Source organism: Symphodus melops (genome assembly GCF_947650265.1).
Source record: "Symphodus melops genome assembly, chromosome: 5".
Lineage (NCBI taxonomy): Eukaryota > Metazoa > Chordata > Actinopteri > Labriformes > Labridae > Symphodus > Symphodus melops.
This window is the reverse complement of record NC_136695.1, coordinates 27,500,317-27,520,764: the sequence shown is the minus strand read 5'-3', so window position 1 is coordinate 27,520,764 and position 20,448 is coordinate 27,500,317.

Sequence of the window (20,448 nt, the reverse complement as noted above, 5' to 3'; positions counted from 1 at the left end):
TAAAAGTGTCTGCTAAATGAACTGTAGAATTTACTGGACAGTGCATCTGTTTTAATCAACAGATGGGTGAGAGACGGAATAAATGTACGGACACAGTGTAGTGAGTGCACATGTTGGGGGTTAAACACTTGCTGTAAGGAAGAGCCAAGACAGGCTGCACTTCTGTCAGACCCTTAAACAATAATCAATCAATTTTATATATATATATATAAGCCAAGCACCCGAGACACACAAAGAGAGAGTGTGTGGGGGTACGGAGAGTAAATGAAGAAAGGGAGCGTACAAAGCGAACGAGCCGGGGAGTAAAAGCTCTTTTGGACCAAGTACAAGGAAAGGCTCTTACAGTCTAAGTGGTAGATGCAAAGAGCAGCCATGTTAGTATGAAGGCTGTGTGCTCTACATCGACTGGCATGTGCAGAACATGATATTAGTCCATATAATAGGATCTACTTGATCCGTGCGCTGTGCACATCTTGTGGCTAAAACAGAGCTAATGTTAAATACGTATAAGGCTAGCGCTGACAGCACTGATCTAATGTGCATACAGTGATTTAAATCAGATAATGGTAGGGCCCATTCATGGGGCCTTTCAGGGGCCCAGCTACTTGTGCAGGTGGGACTGCAGCTCGGCTGTGCTGGAAAAGTTTCTCCATGTTGACTCCTGTATGTCCTGAGCAAAAAGAATCAAAAATGAAGTCTTGTTTGTCTTTAAATTTATGATTAAACTTAAGGATGTTTCAGCCAATACAGCTTTTTTTTAATTTAATTTAATTTATTTTTTTATTTTTTTAAATGTTTTCTTCTGAGTCCCCACATTTTAACTGATTTATCTATTTTTTGGAGCACCTGTGTAATGTCGTCTTTTTTTGTGTTAATGGAAAAGAGGATTTCCAAGTATAATCACATCAACGATTCTCGAGAAACTTTCAAATACACGTTTACAAAAATAACGACCCTGTCTCCGTTGGTTTAAGTTTTTCTTTTTTTTCCCGGTTCTCGCTGTACTTCAAAGGCCGGTGACCCTGCTGAATAATCTGCACTGATAACTTGAATACAATTATTTGTCCTCAGTGCTTATTTGTTAAAATATTTCAATTAACACACAAACATTCAGCACACTTAAGTTTTACTTTGACCTCCTCAAGGTTCATCTCATTCCAAATCCAATACAAAAACTCCTCTCTCTCTCTCTCTCTCTATCTACTTTATCATGTTGGATGTCTAAACTCTCTAGTTAATGATTTTCTTTACATTAATCGTAGGACGCACTGAAAGAGTTGCATCACATTCCCATCTTGTGACATATTAGCTGTTTCAAATAAGATGTACTGAAAGATGAATTTCTGTTGACGGGGTTTTGTGTTTGTAACGAGCAAAAATGTAAAAAAAAAAAAAAAAAAAAGGCGAACTAACCCGACTGTCAGGATGCCGTATACTTTTAGATATCTGTCCTGTCACTCCTCACATACTTAAGAATACATATTATGTTTTTAGATCATGTGCTGCATTCATGTTGTGTCGGACACATCGGAAAAAGGAGATTAAAGGAGACTTATTAAATGCACATGATGAACGCCTGCTCAATTTGGCACCACAACTCAGGTGACTTCACGTCATAATCGTCATCACCTGGGGGCCAAAAGATGTTTTGTTAATTTTAAGATACCTTTTATAAATTCACAGATCAACTTTTTTTGCTGAAATATAACTTGTGACAGAGATATTTCACACATCGCTGACCACGCTGTTGTCCACGTGAACACCCCCCCACGACAATAAAAAGATTGAAAGCATGCAAATTCAGACGCAAACCTATTTAGATTTCTTGGAACAGGTCCTTTAACCTCAACCAAGCCTGTTTGATTTGACGTCTTGACGGAGTAAATCATCACACATCTCGTACATATAAGGTTTTATTGCGACTGGGTGGCCTGAGTGAACTGAAATCAGAGTCATGGAGCCGCGTGTGACGCCATACGGTGTCCACATGTTGTTTGTCTCTTTATCAGATGAGGTGATGAACAGAACACGCCGATGGAACTAGATACAGAGAGGGGACTCTGTGTAAGCCCTCACATGCTACATGTTTCTTTATCTACAGATCTGGAACATCACAGCCCCAAACCCACCCCTCGTCAGACAAAATCCTCTCCTCCCTGATCGATAACCCACCAAGCAAAACATCGGTGTTGAGTGTAGCCGTCTCAATTTCTTCATCACATCTACTCTTGGCTTTTTTTTCCTCTTTTTTTTTTACATTGCCCAACCCTTCTCCATCTAATTTTTCCATTTTCATCGACACTCAGCCAGTAGACGTGTGTTCAATTATTTGTGTCCTTGTTTGTCGTGGTTTGCTCCTCAGTATGCTCACTGTAAGCTAATGCACTGCCATATTTGGAACAGGTATACGTGTATGTGTGCTTGTGAGGCTGTGCCTGTGTGTGAATCTTTGCTCGTAAATGTGCATGTGATCGCCTGTGTGTGTGTGTGTGTGTGTGTGTGTGTGTGTGTGAATCACATGGGTAAACCCAAATCAATGGGCTAGAAATGGTGAGAGTAGAAATGTATGTGTGTGTAACCGGATCGGCCTGTCTCAGCCCCTCATTAGTAACCGGGCTGTGGACACTAGAGGCCTTCGAGAGGCTCATGCAGATGAGCAGAAACCTGAGGAGAAGCTGTGGTAGGTGTAGGGGGGTGAACAGAAGCAGTTACTGAAGCTAAGGAGCTAATACACATTATCATTATCTCTCTCTCTTTGTCTCCTCGCCTTCATTTTTTGGGTCTTACTAAATCAAATTGATCACAAGAAAATCAATGCTTAGACATTTTACAAATCTTTCATTCAAGTTCTCAAGCAAAGATGTTAAGAATTTTCTGGTTCTTGCTATTTTAATGAGTTGCTGCTCTTTGTCCGTTTGTAAATGTGTTTTGAAAGTTATTTTTGGGTAATGAAGTATGTTCAGACATGTTTCTGTACCAAGGACATTAGCAGCATAACAGTTTGTATTATTTCACTGAAATTAGCCCATGTATCCACCAGTACCTATTTTCAAATGTTTTCAATGACGAGAGAGCGTTTGGAGCAACAAGCGGCCATATGGGGAACAAAAAAGGCGCCCAGCATCTTTTTTATGAGCCCTGTCTTTTTCGTACAGCTGCTCAGAACGCTTCAGGCTTCAAGTAGGAAATCATTCAACTTTTTTGCAATCGGCTTTCTATTTAAAATGTGTGATATTCCCCATGTTATTGCCTCTTATTGATCGTGTGTTGTAACCACGTCCTCTTCGCTCACTATCTGATCAGAGACAAACCCGCCCCCCCCCCCCAATCTTAAATATAAAACATGCAGTAAAAAGTAACGGAGCAGTGTCGGTCATACAGCATCAGTTGTCAACAGACTTGTTGTCATGGAGACGGGAGGGACAAGCTGCGCTTTTCTACTCGGCACACAGCCAGCATTTTTCTGCGTGGACAAAAAACGCTGGCTGGACTAAAGGCCTAACGGGGCAATTTAATGTACAACAACGAACACTACCACACGCCTGACGTGTGTTTCTGTGTTATAAACTAAATTTGATGACGCTTCCTGAGTCCGACACCAACTTATTTCTAACCTCATTATTTTTCATCATTTAAAAAAGAAGATTATTAGGGGGAATTAAAAAAGAATTTTGTTGATTTTATGTTTTTCCTGCAAGAAGATGATACTTCAATATTTTATTTCAGTCAAGGATAATCAAGTCAAAACAGTAGATCGACTTTTATCTCATCGTCATTCAAACTGGCGACCCTGGCTTTTTCACCAACAGGAATATAACATGAAAATATTCTAAATTGCATAATATTATAAATTCAAATTGAATTCATAACTATTCAAATGTCAGAATAAAAAACAGCACGCTGTTAAAAGTCTTTCATTTTTCTTTTCTCTAGTTTAGATTCGCTCGCTCCGTCTCCCCCTCTCCCTCCCTCCCTCCCAGCAGCCACATCTCCACCTTATATCCATGTTTATAAAGAGCTGCCTTCCATTATCCTAATTGAAAAATGAGAGTAAAGTGCCACTTTATACACAATACATGCCCATAACCTCTCTATTCATCTCATGCACAGCAGCTCAGCCTGCACGAGCAAAAACAACGCTGCCCACTGTGTTACAGTAGAACTGCTAAGAAATGTAATACACAAATGACTTCCTCTTTTCTTCGTGGTTTTTCATCAGTGTTGCGTGATCACTTGGCGTTAAACCTCAACAGCAACCAGGAGCAAAATGTATGAAACACTGCACATGCGCACATTGAATTATGGATGATTCATCGGGTCATTATTATTAATCATGGCCCTCAAACCACACACACTCTCGGATGATTCCCAGAACAGGCCAAGTTGTAAGTACAAGTTATTTCAGGCATATTGTGACTCATACATGTTATAAATCCTTCTGCATTCAAGATACAAATATTAAGTGATTTATGTTTTTTACAGGAAAATTTGTCATTCCCCTCTTTCATTCCTGACTCTATTCCTTGTCCTCCCTCTCTAATAAAAGCTTATAAAAGGCTAAAAAAATACAGATTTTACTCTCGACTGGCCTCTTGCCCAGAGGCTTTCAGCACAATGCTAGGTAACTTTACGTTTTATCCCCATGGTAACGGCACACCGAGAAGATGAACTTGAACAAAACATCGCCTTGTGACCAATCAATTCTCTTCATCTTAGATGTCGGTGAACTGGTTGTGAGAGTGGAGGAGGGTATGTGTGTTCAAAGCCTGAAAATGAGTCTTTGCCTTCCTGCTTTTTGCAGCTTTTCTCTTTATTCTCACGTGATGTTTTAGTTCTCCTTAGACGTGTACGGATGCTCATGGCTGCTCACGTTTGATAAAGGACATGCAGATGAGGTGCGTAGTAGGAATGAAAGATGCTCGAATCAAATTGCAGCTAAACTTCACAAATGTAGTGTTTTGAAGTTTCTGAATATCATTAAAAGCAACTATTATAAAATATCCAGCTCTGAATCTTCTTGCAAACAACAGTGGGCCTTTAAAAACAGACTGTATCAGTTTCACTTACGGTAAGACGACCAAAAAAAAGAGAGAGAGAGAGAGAGAGAGAGAGAGAGAGAGGAGTACAACATAAAAAAGCTCTCAGACACAAGAAAGCTGCCTCTGATGCCACACAAGCCGTGTGATGGCTGGGCTGCTTGACTGAATCATAACAATAAATACACCCTGGGAACATTATAATCGTGTACTGCTCTAACTCTGTGGTGCCACGAGATATTAGTGGATCCAGCGTAACACGAAGCACAGCAGAGGAAAACAACAGGCTTCCGAAGATCACAAAACATCATATATGTGATGTTTTTGTAAGAACGTGCTTCTTCGTCTACGGTATATTGTTTCATGTAGACTTTAACCCTGTGTGTGTGTGTGTGTGTGTGTGTGTGTGTGTGTGTGTGTGTGTGTGTGTGTGTGTGTGTTGTGAACTGTAAGTACAACATGTTTTTCTTTCTGAGAAACCATTTGCAACATGTTCACTTTAATAACGGAGTGATTTCACCATTACTTGGACTTTCTGCTTTCACCGTATACACAACAACCATTCAGCAAACCAGAAAAAGCTTTCTGCTCTAATCCCCGAGTCTTTCCTGGTGATCATGTTTTTCAGGAAACAACAAATATTAACCACCGTAATGCAACTTCGATGAGCACAGGTGTTGCCTGTAAGCCCTTGAGCAGCTACATTGAGACACAGCTGTAGCAGCAGCAGCATTTGTACTTTTATATTCGTGTAATATTGGCATTACGTTGGGGAAGCACAATAGCTTTGCATTTAAACAAAGATTGAGCACAGAAGCCATGCGGCAACCTTCACTAAAATGTAAGCCATTGAGGCTGACTGCAGAAGCCCCGTAAGTCAGATACACACCCAGGATAAGCGTTTTTCACAATAAGGCGAGTAGCTGACCTCAAGCCAGCGCAGTGGAACAGTTTGTCAAGAGCCTTAAAACCCGTCTCAGCTTCAGCTCTTCATCTGTCGTAAGGTTGACTGAAAGTTGAGACACGATTTCCAGCTCTGGAGTCCAGTGATGGGACTGCAAAGCTGCCCTGCAGTAACAGATGAGTGACATCACTCAGGCTTGGTCCATTAATATTTACTGCCTATGACATAAACACACACTCATACGCGCACTCATGCTCTTCGTGCCTGCTGGCTACAAAGTTTTATGCAAGACCATTTTCAAATCTAAACCCAATTAAAAGAAAAAGAGGAAGAGCCAGAGGTGCTGCTTGTCAACAGGCAGCTACTTGGGGCCCCTGAGCAAGTAGGGGACCCACCACGGGCTGACAAACTTCAGACAGCAGCACTTGCCCGTTAGGAAATCTCGCTTCTTTTTATTTTGGCCTTTTTGGAGTGTTTTTTTTTAAAAGTCCATGAAATATTAGTCTTAATGGTGATACCACACGGTGCAGATTGAATGCGCTTCAGTTCAGACAAGACTACGCATGTGCGAGCAGATTCCCTGTGTTACACTGTGCCACTTGTCAGCTTTGCAGTCGTGTGAACGGGAGGCTGCTGGGAGACATCTTAGTGTCAGCTTGGCGGGATAGTCTGCCTCTCTGTGATGAGAATAAGAGATCAGCTGTTAGAGGCACCAGAAGGAGTCAGTGCAGCTCTTTCCAAGTCACGCAGAACCCTGCAGAGCCAAACGGCTGTGGCTGCAGGTACCAGAAACCTTTGTGTGTCAGTGCGTTTGTGAGAAGAAAAACCTGTGATTCAGATGTAGACGACTCGTGTGTCCACGTTCTCTCCTTGTCCCTTCTAAGTGCATATTTGTAAGTGTGCGTGTGACATTGATTATACCGTTGAATAGCTTGGAAATGTCAGTATCATTGCTTTTCAATTAATAAAATTTGACCTGCGTTTGAATAGATTTGTGTGAGTCGCTTTAAGCCTCGCAAAAGTTGAGGGGCACTGGCATGTGAAGGGCGGAAAAACCCTGGTTTAATAGTTGCTTTGCATATGAAAGGTTTATGGATTGTGGCCTCAAAGTGTATCTAACATACCTATACAGAAAAAGACATCATGACATCAAAGAGACAAAAAAGATATGTATATAAGATAGGAAGATATATTTCCTCACATGCCATCAGAGGCGATCAGCTGCCAGAGAGAGATGAAGAGCCGATGTGACCATGTCGTCACATTAAGACTAGTGCTGCCTATGTACAGTTAAGGGCTCTGAACGCACCTTGTTGTGTCTGTTAACGGTCTATGTCACATTGCCTCCTTCAACTGTCACTTACACTAGTTCACCTCATCTTCAGGTCATTGAAGATGAGATGAGACTAGCACCAAATATGCACGCGATTACAATGCTAGCATACTTAACAGTTTGACCGGATAAGATCAAGAGAAACAAGATTGAAGGAAATACGATCATTTTTATCATTCGTCATCAGGGCCACATCATTTCCCATTTACAGATTCTGCAAAGAAATGATTTTGGTATCAGAGGGGTTTTGATTTCTGTTTGTAGTCTGATTAGTTTTGTCCATTAGTGTTTCAGTAGGCATGGGCTATAATTCTACAAATTATTTAGCAGACGCTTTTATCCAAAGTGATGAACATCAGAGAGTAAGTAAACATGGGCAAGGATCGAGAAAGGAGGAAACAACATCAGTAAGTGCAAACAGCTTTAAGTCTGAGCCGACACACAGGTGAGCGGACCCTCGACAGCATTTCTTATCCGCATAAAAATCATCCTAAATATCCAGATCGTCATCATCATCATCATCTTCGATGTCACTTAGTGCATCGGTGTTCATGAAAGAGCTAGGTCTTTAGCTTTTTCTTAATAGTGCACACAGACTCTGCAGGTCAAATGAAGTTTGGAAGTTCATTTTACCACCGGGGGGCGACAGAGGAGAAAAGCCACATGTTGCTACACTGCTGGACTGTTAACACACAGTGTAAATAAAGAGCTGGTAGGAGAGACGCCAGCTCTGTTTGGATGTTATTAAGAACAAACACACGATGCATTTGTCCTGATCTGGCTAAAATATGTCCAAAAAAAGGCCAAGAAAGATCTGAAGAACCGATCAAGGGATCAGTCCCGTCTGTGTGGTGGGTAGGCAGGTAGTGAGGCTTTGCAGCACATTGCCCGTTTGCATTATTATCATAATACCATTAATTGTTATAGTAATGATGATATTATGGATTAATATAATTATAATTACTATAACAAGTAAAAACTAATTAAATTTTTTTCTTTATTTATATTCTTCTTTCTAACCCTTCTCATTTTTTTGTGCGACCTCTACAGCTCGCAGGGAGGAATGATGATTATGATATTGTGGCAGCTCTTTACTGTACAATGAATTCTGTAAAGGCCGTAAATCAGACTTACAGTATATTTCTATATTTCTACTGGCAGCAAAGATACCAGAAATATCCTCTAATTCTAAATGATTTAAAAGTCTGATCAGCAGTGCATGACTGCAGAGTCGTGATTTAATTAATGGATGTACTGACCAAAAACATGAACAACAAGCCGTGGGCAACGTCTTCGATTTATCAACCAGATGTATCCTCTTTGTTGTGCCCCTGTTGAGGAAGAGACTTTCCCCCCATCTAATTGGCCAGCTGATGACTGTCTTGGATGGGAAGCTGTAAAGCTGCCAGTTTGTCAGGATGGATGGGGATCAGTCAGCAGGCTGGGAAAAGGTGGGCCACCAGACACCGTGGCAGTAATTACAGTAAATTGATAGTGGATGGTTTCTGTGTTAAACCTCCAAGTTAATCTTACATCATGGATAAACCAGTTGGACAAATGTGAGTTTAGCTTTTTAAAGTCAGAACAGGGCTCATCCATTGTTGGTTGTTCGACCTGGGCCACTTTTTTTTTTTTTAAAAACAGAGCCTAAATAATCCGTGTTTCCGGTTATATGGTTAAATATTTACCATCATAAGTCATCATATTCTGCTTCCTTTCCAGAACACTAGTTCATATCTCTCCGGGTGTCACCTTTTCATGTTTACTCGAAGCTTATTAACCTCTGACGGTATCAGTCCAAACTGTGGCTGTGACCCGGGCGGCCTCTGTGGGTCAGAACAGCGCAGGCCGAGTCCCAGAGCCTCAGCTAGACGGATCAATGACATGCTCAGGGCAGCATTGATCGGGAGAAGAAGATAGTATCATCCCTCAACAGGCAGCAGCTACAGATATGGATGATTTGTATGCAAGCTGGGGGAAAAATGGCATTTACATCCAACACCTATACGTCTCCATTATACTGTGCAGTAAGTACGACTTTGAGCATCCTAATTGGTGATAAGATGTGTGCAGGGGGGTTTGTAAGGTTGTCGATCAATACCCGTGACTCAGTGGCTGCAAAAAAGCTCCTTTCTCTCCTGCGAACAAAACCTCCTCATCCTCACCTACATCTGCTATTTCAGTCCAGTCTCCTGAAATTTTCTCAAAAGAGCATGCTGTCTTTAAAAGCAAATCCATTTCTGCACCACAAAAGAGGAGTGAGGGGTAAACAGCACAGTACAAACAGCTGATACAAAAATATTGTGCCGTGCAGGCTGAGTTGATGGAGGAACATGAATCTACTCATTTGCAACTTGCACCACAAGCACAAGTTTTGACATTTGTTCATTAGACATGATTAAAAGTGATTCATCGAATATAATAATTAGGGATTAAAAAGCCAATCTTTTTATATCTAACGCGAGAAACAAAAGCCTGCAAAATATGAAAAAAATATCCAATAGCATTGTTCTGTGTTGGGACAAAGATATAAATTATGATAAAGAATATTGAACAATGCAAACATTAAACTCAAAGTCTACCTGCTGTTTTTCATGTTAAACCGTGGTTGCAACATTTCCCCTCTAAAAAACAAAATCCAACAAGCGTTTTTTTACCGCTTCATTGAATTCGCAGATTGCTAACTTGAGCGTCATCTGACTGCATCAAAATTGTGTGATTTCATGGCCCAAGCCTCAATCTAAGGGATTACATGTATACCTGCTGAGTAAGGAAGTAGTGCTTGTTTTTGATGACCGAATGTAAAAAATGTAAACGACGTCCATGCTCAGAGTGTGCTTTGCACGGCGACACTTTTCAACAGCTTTTCTCCCTCCATATGTCGAGAATCAAAGAAGACAGTGGCCTACAGTTCAGTAAACTAAGCGTCCTTAATTCAAGACAAGGAAGTGGCGCCGCTGGACGGAGCTGGGCGTCTCCCGGTGATTTGAGTTTGTAATATGAAGCATGACTTTTATATGAGACATTTTTGGTTATCTTTAATGTTTACATGGGGTCACAATGTGTTGTGATAATTGTTGAACAGAAGAAAAAGAAACACACTCAAACGTTGAGAAACCTTCAGGTGTAGAATCACAAAAACAGATAAGTCAGCACGCTTGACGTCCTTGTATCGTTATAATCTGGAGCAGCAGCGTAGTGGATGGGTTACAGCATAAAGAGTGCTTCAAATGTGTCCGTTGTCGATCTTCAAATGTGTGTGATCAGAGGAGTTGAATGTTAAGATTACAGGAAACTGTCCTCCTGTCTGTGTTTAGTGTGCAGCACAATCCATATAGAGAACGTAAGACGATAAAGGTAGGTGTCAGCAACACATTTTGAGCTGTGGTTCATTCATTCAGTCATGCATATATAACATGTTGATAGGTGGCTTTTTGACACCGAAATGTGCTGAAAAATGACATGATATTTTGAGGACCTGATAAAGGCAGCGAGTATCTCCTGTCTTTCATTTTGCTCTAGTGTGAGCTTCACCAAAGAGCATTAGGGAGCTCAGAGTGGGAGTGAGAATATAAAGACTGTGAGCTGTGGGAGAGCAGAAAGCATGAGGGGATCGTGATGAAGAGCATTAGGAATAAAAGGAAGCTGTTAGAAAGAGGGAAGGCTGAAGAGGCAACAGAGGAATGGAGGACAGTCGAATAGTGTTTGTGTGAGTGAAAGAAGTGGAGCGAGGACAGAAAGAAAGAGTCTAACAGAGGAAAGCTCAGGAGGAGGGTGAGCAGTGGGGAGATGATGATTTGTGGCTCTCTCCAGCGTGCTAGCGTTACAGGAATGGCCCTCCAGGGCAGCATGAAAAGCCTCTTGATTGTTAGGAGTGGTAACTGGAGCCCCCAGCCTCTTGCCCTGATAGATTTATTTACATTTCAGCGCCTGGACCCCACTCAGAAAAAAATGATACGAGGCGGCCGGGGCATCAATATTTTGTAGTAGTGATGATCCTGCTTTGCCCAAACCCCCCTCCCTGTTGCTCTTTTGTTTCATGACGATGACTTAATGCTGCTTGTGATCCTGCATTGGTCAGTCATTGGCTGATTTGTGCACAAGTGGTTAAACAGCCACTGTATCCTTAGTCTGCTTTATATAGAACAATTCCTCTGGAGATATTTTTCAATGCCTGAGGAGTCTGAGTGTCTATTTGTCTGAATGGCCTTTAATCTAACACTTTATCAATGGCTATATCATGAGCATGATTGCATTATCACATGTGATTGAGTCCATCACAGAGTTCCTCACTATGAGACTGAAGTCATTTCAAATGCCCACAGCTGTCACTTTACTTTGAAAGGCTTGGAGGCATTAGTGCATAATTCCTGCCGTGCCTAATATTAAAGCAAAGGTGCAATCTAATGTTATTAACGGCCCTCGAGCATTTAATTTCTGCATACTATGTAATTACTTCAAATTAACAATTGAGTACCACGTTTTCTCTCAACCTTTTAGCTGAATCTGTCGGTGTATGAATGACTTACTGCTCAGATTTACAGGAAAGGAAGGAAGTACATTTTGAGTTTCACCACATGAACATCCTTTGCTGCCATATTTAGGAGCACCAACAGTGTCTCGAAAGCAAGGAACAGATCAATTCTCACTCGCTGATATTTTCCAGACAGTCTGGGCAAACCACTCACGGGGCAAAGCTCTAAACCTCTGTGCTGGACAAAGGTTAGCGTCAGGCACTAACACATTGACCGAGCTTGTGGAGAAGAGGAGGTGGAGTAATTAGGGGAAAGTACTACAGGGCATTTCAAGTGAAAACACAAAGGCGTGTGACTAGAAAGTAAGCTGCTTTAGAATAGTACACAGAGAAAGTCAAATCAGTTTATAGAGTTGAATAGACTACACTGTCCTACCTCGATGCATCTGCAAGCAGCAACCTGTCTTTGCAAAAGAAGCAAATGCAGAAGTGCAAAAAAACTGCAGTTCCTTGAGTGTCCACTTGAGGCTGCCTCTCAAAACCGTCTCTGTCCACTTTCCTGTCCCTCCAATAAAGGCACAAAAAAAGGCCAAAAAATATTTAAAAAGGCCAAAAAATATCTAAAAAAAAACAAAAAGTCTGATTATTTTTTTTTTTTTTTCAGATCATTTTTAAAAGCAGACAAACCCTGTTATGCAACATTTAATTTTACATTAAGGCGTTCAACATTTCAACCGAAATAAGATATTTTCATTGAGACTTTTAAGGTCACTGCTCATGATGTAGCTTTAATGGTTTGGATTTGATTATCTAACTAAATTGTTCAGTTTTGAGATTTTATAAAATACAAATCTGTTTATTTTAATTATACTGTCAGCTAATTAATGCTCAAGCTTGTGTCGTAGATTTTCCGAGAGGGAACATAAAAAGGCAGCAGCAACAGCCGCTCTGGACAGCCGCAGCAGATCTCCACACGCAGACGGCTCTCAGTCTTAAGTGGAAGAGCAGCAGCCTGTCTCCCATTTAGGATAGTGGGCTATTTAGCCTGACAGCCATTAAATATGAATTAAAAACCACACAGGCCTCTTTGCCTTGGAAAATGTCATTACATATCTTTATGGCGGCCGTTTGTTGAATAAGCAGTTTGCAGTGCCCCCCTGGGGGTAGAGCTGGGGATGGGAGTAGAGTGGAGAGAAGTGGATGGAGGGAGAGGGGAGAGGAGGGGGGGAGAGGAAGAAACTGGGGTGGTCAGATGAGTGCTGGGGTGGAGAGATGGTAGGATGGGATAGGGGGACAGATGGAGGATGAGTGGAGGGACGGCAGAATGAAAACAGAAAAAGAAGGGGGGGGTAGTGGGCACTTGTGGAGGATGGAGAGAGCGGCGGAGGAATAACGAACAGGCAGGTCTTCTGTAACGGATGAGGCCTAATAGCAGCTGAAATGGAATCTACATTACAGGTCCTAACTGAGTGCAGTACTTCAGGGGCCGGGTCCCGAAAGGAGCAAATAATAGCGCCGGCTTGAAGTGGTGCTTCAGTTTCTCTCCAGCAGACGAGGGAGATATGTAGGGGGGAAATGAGATTGAAGGGGAAGGGGGGGGTTCTTCAGAGAAATACTGGCCTCCTTAGTATTTTCAGGGTCGTTAGAAATGTCTCAAAAGGTCAGCGTGTGCCTGGCGACCTATTTCATTGCACAGGAAGTCTAAACGGATGAGCTGTAATTATCAAAGCTGGGCCTCCAAATTGTGATGGCTTTTGTTGAAAACACCCTTTGTGTCATAATTCAGCTAATTTCACTGACATGTATTGGACATACACCCAAACAATAAACATTTAATGAGGTTATTTTCACTGATGCACGGGAGTTTATCCTACAAAATAATGCTTCAGTTTGTCATGAGGACCATCAGATGGGGGGGGGGGGTACCATGATGTATTCTCTCTGTCTTACATTGTTATTTTCAAGCAGTCAGACAACTCCAGGGAACATTCAGGTGTGATTAGGAAAGTACAAAACAGCACTAAAGTACAGTACGCGTGCAGATGTCCTCCCCAGAGGGATAATGCTGTTTTCAAGACCATTCTGTAATTGGGTTTCATTTTGCTTCTGAATTTGAGATATTTCTTCCTGAAGCTGTTCCTGAAATGAATCAGAAAGAAAAGAAAAGTTAAAATGATGCTGAACGAGGACTTTTACAGCGAGTCCAGACTTATCCATTGGGCATGAGACAGGTGAGGAGCGGTTCTCTCCGGGCAGCCCCAAGATGCATAACTGATCTGTAGCTATCCCCCTTTACTTGTCGCCAGCTTTAGCCTTTGCAGCTAATTTCCAGCTGCGGTTCCCGGCTAGCTGTGAATCGGCAATCTGTCGCTAATGTCCCTAATGACATATAACATGTCGCACATGTTAAGTCATAAAGCTTTGCTCTGTCGGGAAGTTGAAGGTGCAAGGCCTGCTGGGAAGATGTAATGGGTCCCTGTGTCCTGGTACCACCGAGACCAAATGAATCAAGTTTGAGGTCTTCTTCTAGCTGGAAGGTCGAGGGTTCGATCCCCAGCTGCTGCAGCAACATGTCCAAAGTGTCCTTGGGCCTCAAGTTGCTCCTGCTGTTTTGTCTGTGGCGTCTGAATGTGTACAGACAGGATTAGTTACCTCTGAAGCTTACTTTGAACGTGTAGGTGTGAGTGTGTAAAAGAACTTAGAAGATTAGAAAAGGCTCAAGTCCATTTATTGCCAGGTTTGACTCCACACGTCCCGGGGCTGCTCCTCGAGCAGGACAGGGAAGTGACTTTAAAGCTCACCACATCACAATAAACGCAGTCGGAGTGAAGTGTCTCACTTTTGAATGTGCAAAAACACAACCACGCAGCTTCTCATGAACCTCTGCTGCATTAGCTGTGCAGCTAACGGTACTTTCCTCTCTAAACCCGTCTCTTGTCCGTCGGGAGATTGCAGATCACTCGTCCTACGTCTCCCCAGGCTGCCTTATCTCTCAGATACATCTGCACCATCCTGATGGTCCAAAGTCTAAATGTCCGTTTTTGAGTTACTGACAATGTTGGCCACTGTAGCTCAGGCTGTCAGCTGCTGTCAATCAAACAAAGACGAGGACATGCTCCCAGTGTGAAGACACAAAATGTGATATAGATAGATAGATAGATAGATAGATACTTTATTGATCCCGAGGGAAATTCAAGATTTACGATGAACTGTTCAGCCATCTTAATGTCTTCAGCATCATTGGGAGGATTTGAGGTTGATTTGATTTCAGAGTAAAACCTGCAAATGAATCATATCCAAACCATTTAACCTCCATATATCCAACATATATCCTTTATTGTTTATTCGACTTCCTCTCCTGGTTGTCTATTAGCTCCTTGACTTGATTGACAGATGCATCGATTACTGGATCTTTGTTGAGACATTGCAGCGGATAGATGGTTATACACAAGAACTGAGATATGGGAGAAGAAATGAACAGGCAGATGGAGAAGCAGACAGACTACCAGACATGAGCACCCGCTGATTGTTGTTCTATTGACCATGTGATTGGTCAATATGTTGCTTCGTTTGAAACACTATCTCCGGCTATCAGGTTATCCTGAGCCATCTACAAAAAAAAAAAAAAAAAGACCTAAAAACGACCCTGCGACTTACTTATTCAATACAAGCGTGGAGCAACCGCTTTACAGTCGATACGTGCACATTTCCACTTGTTCAGGAAAAAGAAGAACAGATTCACTCCTGTTCAGCCTGACCCCTTCTTATGCTCCGAACAGAAACGGCACATAGAGGTGCACAGCTTCACTTACTCCTTTTCCTTGCATCGCTCTGTTTTGTGAGCGTGTGTGCATATAGGTGTGTGTGTGTGTGTGTGTGTGTGTGTGTGTGCATTCGCTGCTGTCAGTCCACTTAAGGGCCTTTGGTTTCAGAGGAGGCCATTGTGTTTTCCTCCATCGCCTAGCAACCATCACCAAGGCCAGCACTCCATTGTTGCGGAGGCTGAGCACCTGAATTGCCTGCTGCCTGTTTCTACTTTTCAAAATTGTACTGTAATTTCACAAAGTGGTGTTTCAGCATTAGAGAGAGAGCGAGAGAGAGAGAGAGAGAGAGAGAATGAGTCGGCCGGCAATGAAAATGGGCATGGGGGGGGGGGCTTCATCATTTCACATCAGGAGCCGAACATATTTGGAAAAGACACACAAACAGCAGAGACGTAAAGGCTGTCAGATTGTGTTTGCATTCAGCTGGCGAAGGTGAAATGAAAACAAACACTGAGTGATTTATATAGTGTAGTGTATTCAATATATGTGCGTGTGTGTGTGTGTGAGAGAGAGAGAGAGAGTGTGTGCGTGTGGGTGTGTGTGTGAGTAATAAGGACAGAAACAGCGATAAAGAGCTCCAAGGACGCCTGTTAGGGTTTACATCAGATGTGTGTTTATGCCTTTATAGTTTGTTGAGATTTACTTTATAGACTGAGTTCCTGATAAAAAGAGAAAGACAGACGGACAAAGGGTGAAGAAGGAGAGAGAGAGAGAGAGAGAGAGAGGGAGAGAGAGGGAGAAAAGAAGGAGAAAATGGGAAAAATATGAAAAGAGCAACATGTAGTGGGGCGGGACTTGCGTGCTGAAAAGGTTTGTGGGCTAGATTTTTCACTGTGACGTCACTTTTACACAGTTTCCTTGAATAGCACCTGTGTGCATGGGGGCTGTCTGTCCGTCAGTTCTGAGTAAAAACATAAACCGTGCCAGCAAAAACATATCTATCAGTGTTCTCCACTGGCCAATGGAGACAGATGTGTCTGATTTTTCTTGCCCTTCAGAGGCCAACATCGACTCTGATGTCTGTATCGTTCGGGGTTTGAGATTTGGCCCAGCTTCAAAACCTCCGTTTTCTTAAAACCCAAAGAATTTAGCATATATTTTTTCAACATATGTTTTTTTTTTAAATCTTTTTTGTGAGTTCTATTGATTTTTTTTTTTTTTTTTTTTTTTTTTTTTTTACAAAGACCCCGCTTACTCTTTGTGCGGTGAAAATTGGTCTTTTTTGTGCGCCTGCAATCAACGCCCTTCTGGATGACCCCAGGTGCCTGATTCAAAAATGGTAAGTACCAACAATTTAACCCTCAGCTTAATCCTTACCCAACTCATTATATTGTACACCTCAGTATTTGTTTTGACAAAATCGTTAAGAAAAAACAGTTTTGACAGTTTTAAATGTGTTGAAAGCAACAGTTTGTCCACTTAAACATGTTTTACGTTAACATCACAACTGTTCTGCTGTCGTCTGCTGTTTCTTGTTTTTTTTTCCGCATTGATTTTTCCATTTTGTGTCTGCTTCCCTGCATCCATTTATCCTTAAACAGAACAGATTCTGAGAAATATGGTTATTCCTATGATGGTTATCATGAAGAAAAAAAAAAAGATTTGCTTTAAAAAAACAAAAACAAAAAAAAAAACATTAAAAATGTGCTTTTATCGTCACACATTTTATGCAGGCGCCACACTGACATTCTGTAGATGTATGCACACACACACACTCATGGAGATCAGGTTTCATTGTGTCTGTGCACTACACACACACACACACACACACACACACACACAAACTAACAGAGCTGTCTGTGCAGAAGGTCCGGTGAGATGGCAGCGCTGTTGGCCGACATGCTGCCAAGTTTCAGTAAATACTCACATCCTCCTCTGCGTCCGTGTTCAGGGTGTGCAACCAGGAAGACTCAGTCCTTCACACTTAAATGTTCGTGTTTTTTCAGACCTTAACGTAGCAACAAGTTCGCTTTTTCTTTAGAGGGCGGAAGCAAAATCTCATAATTTGGCTATGAATGACAAAGAAAAGAAGAAAATGTGTCTGATACTGAAAAGAGCAGAAGAATAAGATCATTAAAGACAAGTAATGTTCATACAAGACGAAGGCAAAACACCACTCTACTCTTAAGATGTCATATATTTAACGACATGATGAGATGATGTATCGCTTTAACAACTTCGATTAAAGGGTTTTATATGATAACAAAAAAAAAACAAGCACTGAAGGAGTCAGTATAATCTGCTCAGTGTAATAAGTGTCCATCAGTATCATCTGTGTGCATCACTGTGATATACTGTGTGTCCAGCTAAAGCATTAACAAAATGGCAAAGTGCCATCAGAGAGGAAACGACTGACTGAACGTCTCCCCTCAGAAGCTGACACGTCCAAAACACTGTTATTAATGTTCAATTATTGATCACGATCGGTGCTCTGAATGAACTCACATGGAAGACGTTCACCTGCAGGAGGAAAGCACATGTATGTCGAAGGAGCGAAGACTCAAAGCAGCACCTTTCTTCTTTTTTTTTTATTTAACTGATTTTAGGAGGAAATATTACATTTTTCTAACCTCATATGTGAAACGTTTGTGCAGCAGCTTGTGCCTCCCTGGAAAACTGAATCAATTAATCTGTTGGAAATGTTAAAAAAAAGAATAATTCACCAGCCATCTGTGTGCTCACATTGTGGAAATATGTTAATATAATGATGTAACAGTTTCTCCTTCCAAGTAGGGCAGTAATTTTTTTTCCCCATCACTCATGAATTTGCTGATTATTTCCTTGATTTATTTGTCCTTTAAAAAATCTGAAAATAGCGTAAATACCTAACAGATTATTCTAGAGTTGATGAAGAAGATGTTAGAAAATGTCAGACGTTATCAAAGCAAGAATCAAAAACAGCGAGAGAAAAAAAAGACACCTCACTGTGATGAAGTCTTACATCCATCAAATTCTTCCTAAAAATATAATCAGTGCAGCTATGATGAAGTTTGTCACTGAACTGTTTGTGCAGTTTTAACTTTAAGATTGTTTTATTACATCAGACATCATTAACATCCGTTTAGACCTAAAGTTTTACCCCAAAGACAAACTTCTGGATTAAGTTTCCTTCTCATGGAGCTTTAATCCTGAGGTGTAAATGTTATTATTTCCTCACTGACTGGCAGCTGAATCTGAAGTGACACTGAAGTGACAGACGCTGACGTCAGAAGGACATGAAACCTGATGACAGCTTGTCACTGTGTGTTTTCTGTCTCTCTCTCTCCTCCTGCACGCAGGGTTTTCCACCGGCTGTACTCGTTCAGATCTCACACTTCGTCCTGGCAGATAACCCCCGACCTCGATCTCTGACCCTCCTTCAAACATCGTGTACTTCCTCTGCTACAAACGGCTGCATCCACAGCCCTGAATCTAAAGCCTCCGCAGGTTGACACAACTCAAGGTAGAGTAATTCATGTTGTGTGGATTTAGGCATAAATACGATCCAGGACAGACAGAAACAAGAAACAAGCGTAGAAAACACTCAACGACAGGCGGTGAGGTCGTCGTACACGGATTATTGCAGTAATATAAATAATAACTGGCACAGGGGGAACTTGTATTCAGATGTTCTCTCTCTCTTTGAGAAGGACTTCAAGCATTTTTACAGATTGCTGCTTGACAGGCTGCCAACAAATTCATTTAATCTCCTCGTGCAAAAAGGAGAAGGCCGCACTGGACGGCCTGTCCTGCTGCGACGCACACACGTTGATCCCGGCCTTCAGCTGAGAGGGGGGGGGAGTGCTGAGGAAGGTTTTGACTCGATCGACAGAGAGGTGCAAGTTTAACACTCAAAAAAAAAAAAAAAAGAAGCTCTTGAGCCTTCGTACATGTTAAAGAGTCTGATCACACGCTAGCTCAAGGAGGCCACCTTGAGTACGACTGGTATCTTGGCAACACGACTGAAAGCAGTGAAGATGTAGAGAATAGAATAAAACTGATATTAAACGTCTGTGCTTTTCATTTAAAGGTGTGTCACACTGTTTGTTTCTAACGGAGAGTTATGATTTAATTGGTACATTTATAGCTGAACAAAGCTCTGTAGGGGTTTATCTGTGAACAGGTGCATTTTGTGGCCCTCGCTCTTTGGATGAGAGTCCACGGCAGCGTGGAAGACTAGTGATTTTGTTGTTTTTTTGTGCTTAAACTGACAACAAGTCATTGTCTCCCTCACTGCTTTGAGACACAAGCTGGAGCTCAGGCCGACTCTGCAGCGTTCAGACACCATGGCTCTCATTTTACATTTGGTACAGTTTCAGAATAAAAGACTCTTTTTTTCTTTTTCTTTTTTTTTTCTTTTTTACGAAAATGAAGTGCTTCTTTTGCCTTCCACAGAATAAGAGCAGTAATCACACCCTGATGCCATACTATTGTGCACAGCAGGCCAAACTGGGTCAAGACTAGATTAATCTCCATGGGGAAGACGCACAATTTGGGGTGAAAATTGGCTGCAAAGGTTTGAAGTAATACCTGTTTAATAGTGTCTTTTTGTAACGTATAAATGAAATCCTGCAGTAAAAACTTGTTTCTCATAAAAAAAAGATAAATTTCTCTGTGTCTTGCAAAAATTTAAAACCAGTTCATCTGATTGAAGAGGTGGCCGACAGCAGTTATAGTTATGCTTGACGTCCTTAACATGCAGCTTTGTGAATCATTGCACGTGTGTTTTTCTGTGGTTTTTGAGTGATTCTCTTCGTGCAGTTGTTAATAAATCGTTTCAGTTTCAAATGAAATGTCTGAAAGGCTCCTTCTGTGAAAAACTGTTTTTTATTTATTCACTTACCGACTGTTCGATATCTGATATATTTATCATTTCACTTGATGAGCGATAACTGCCA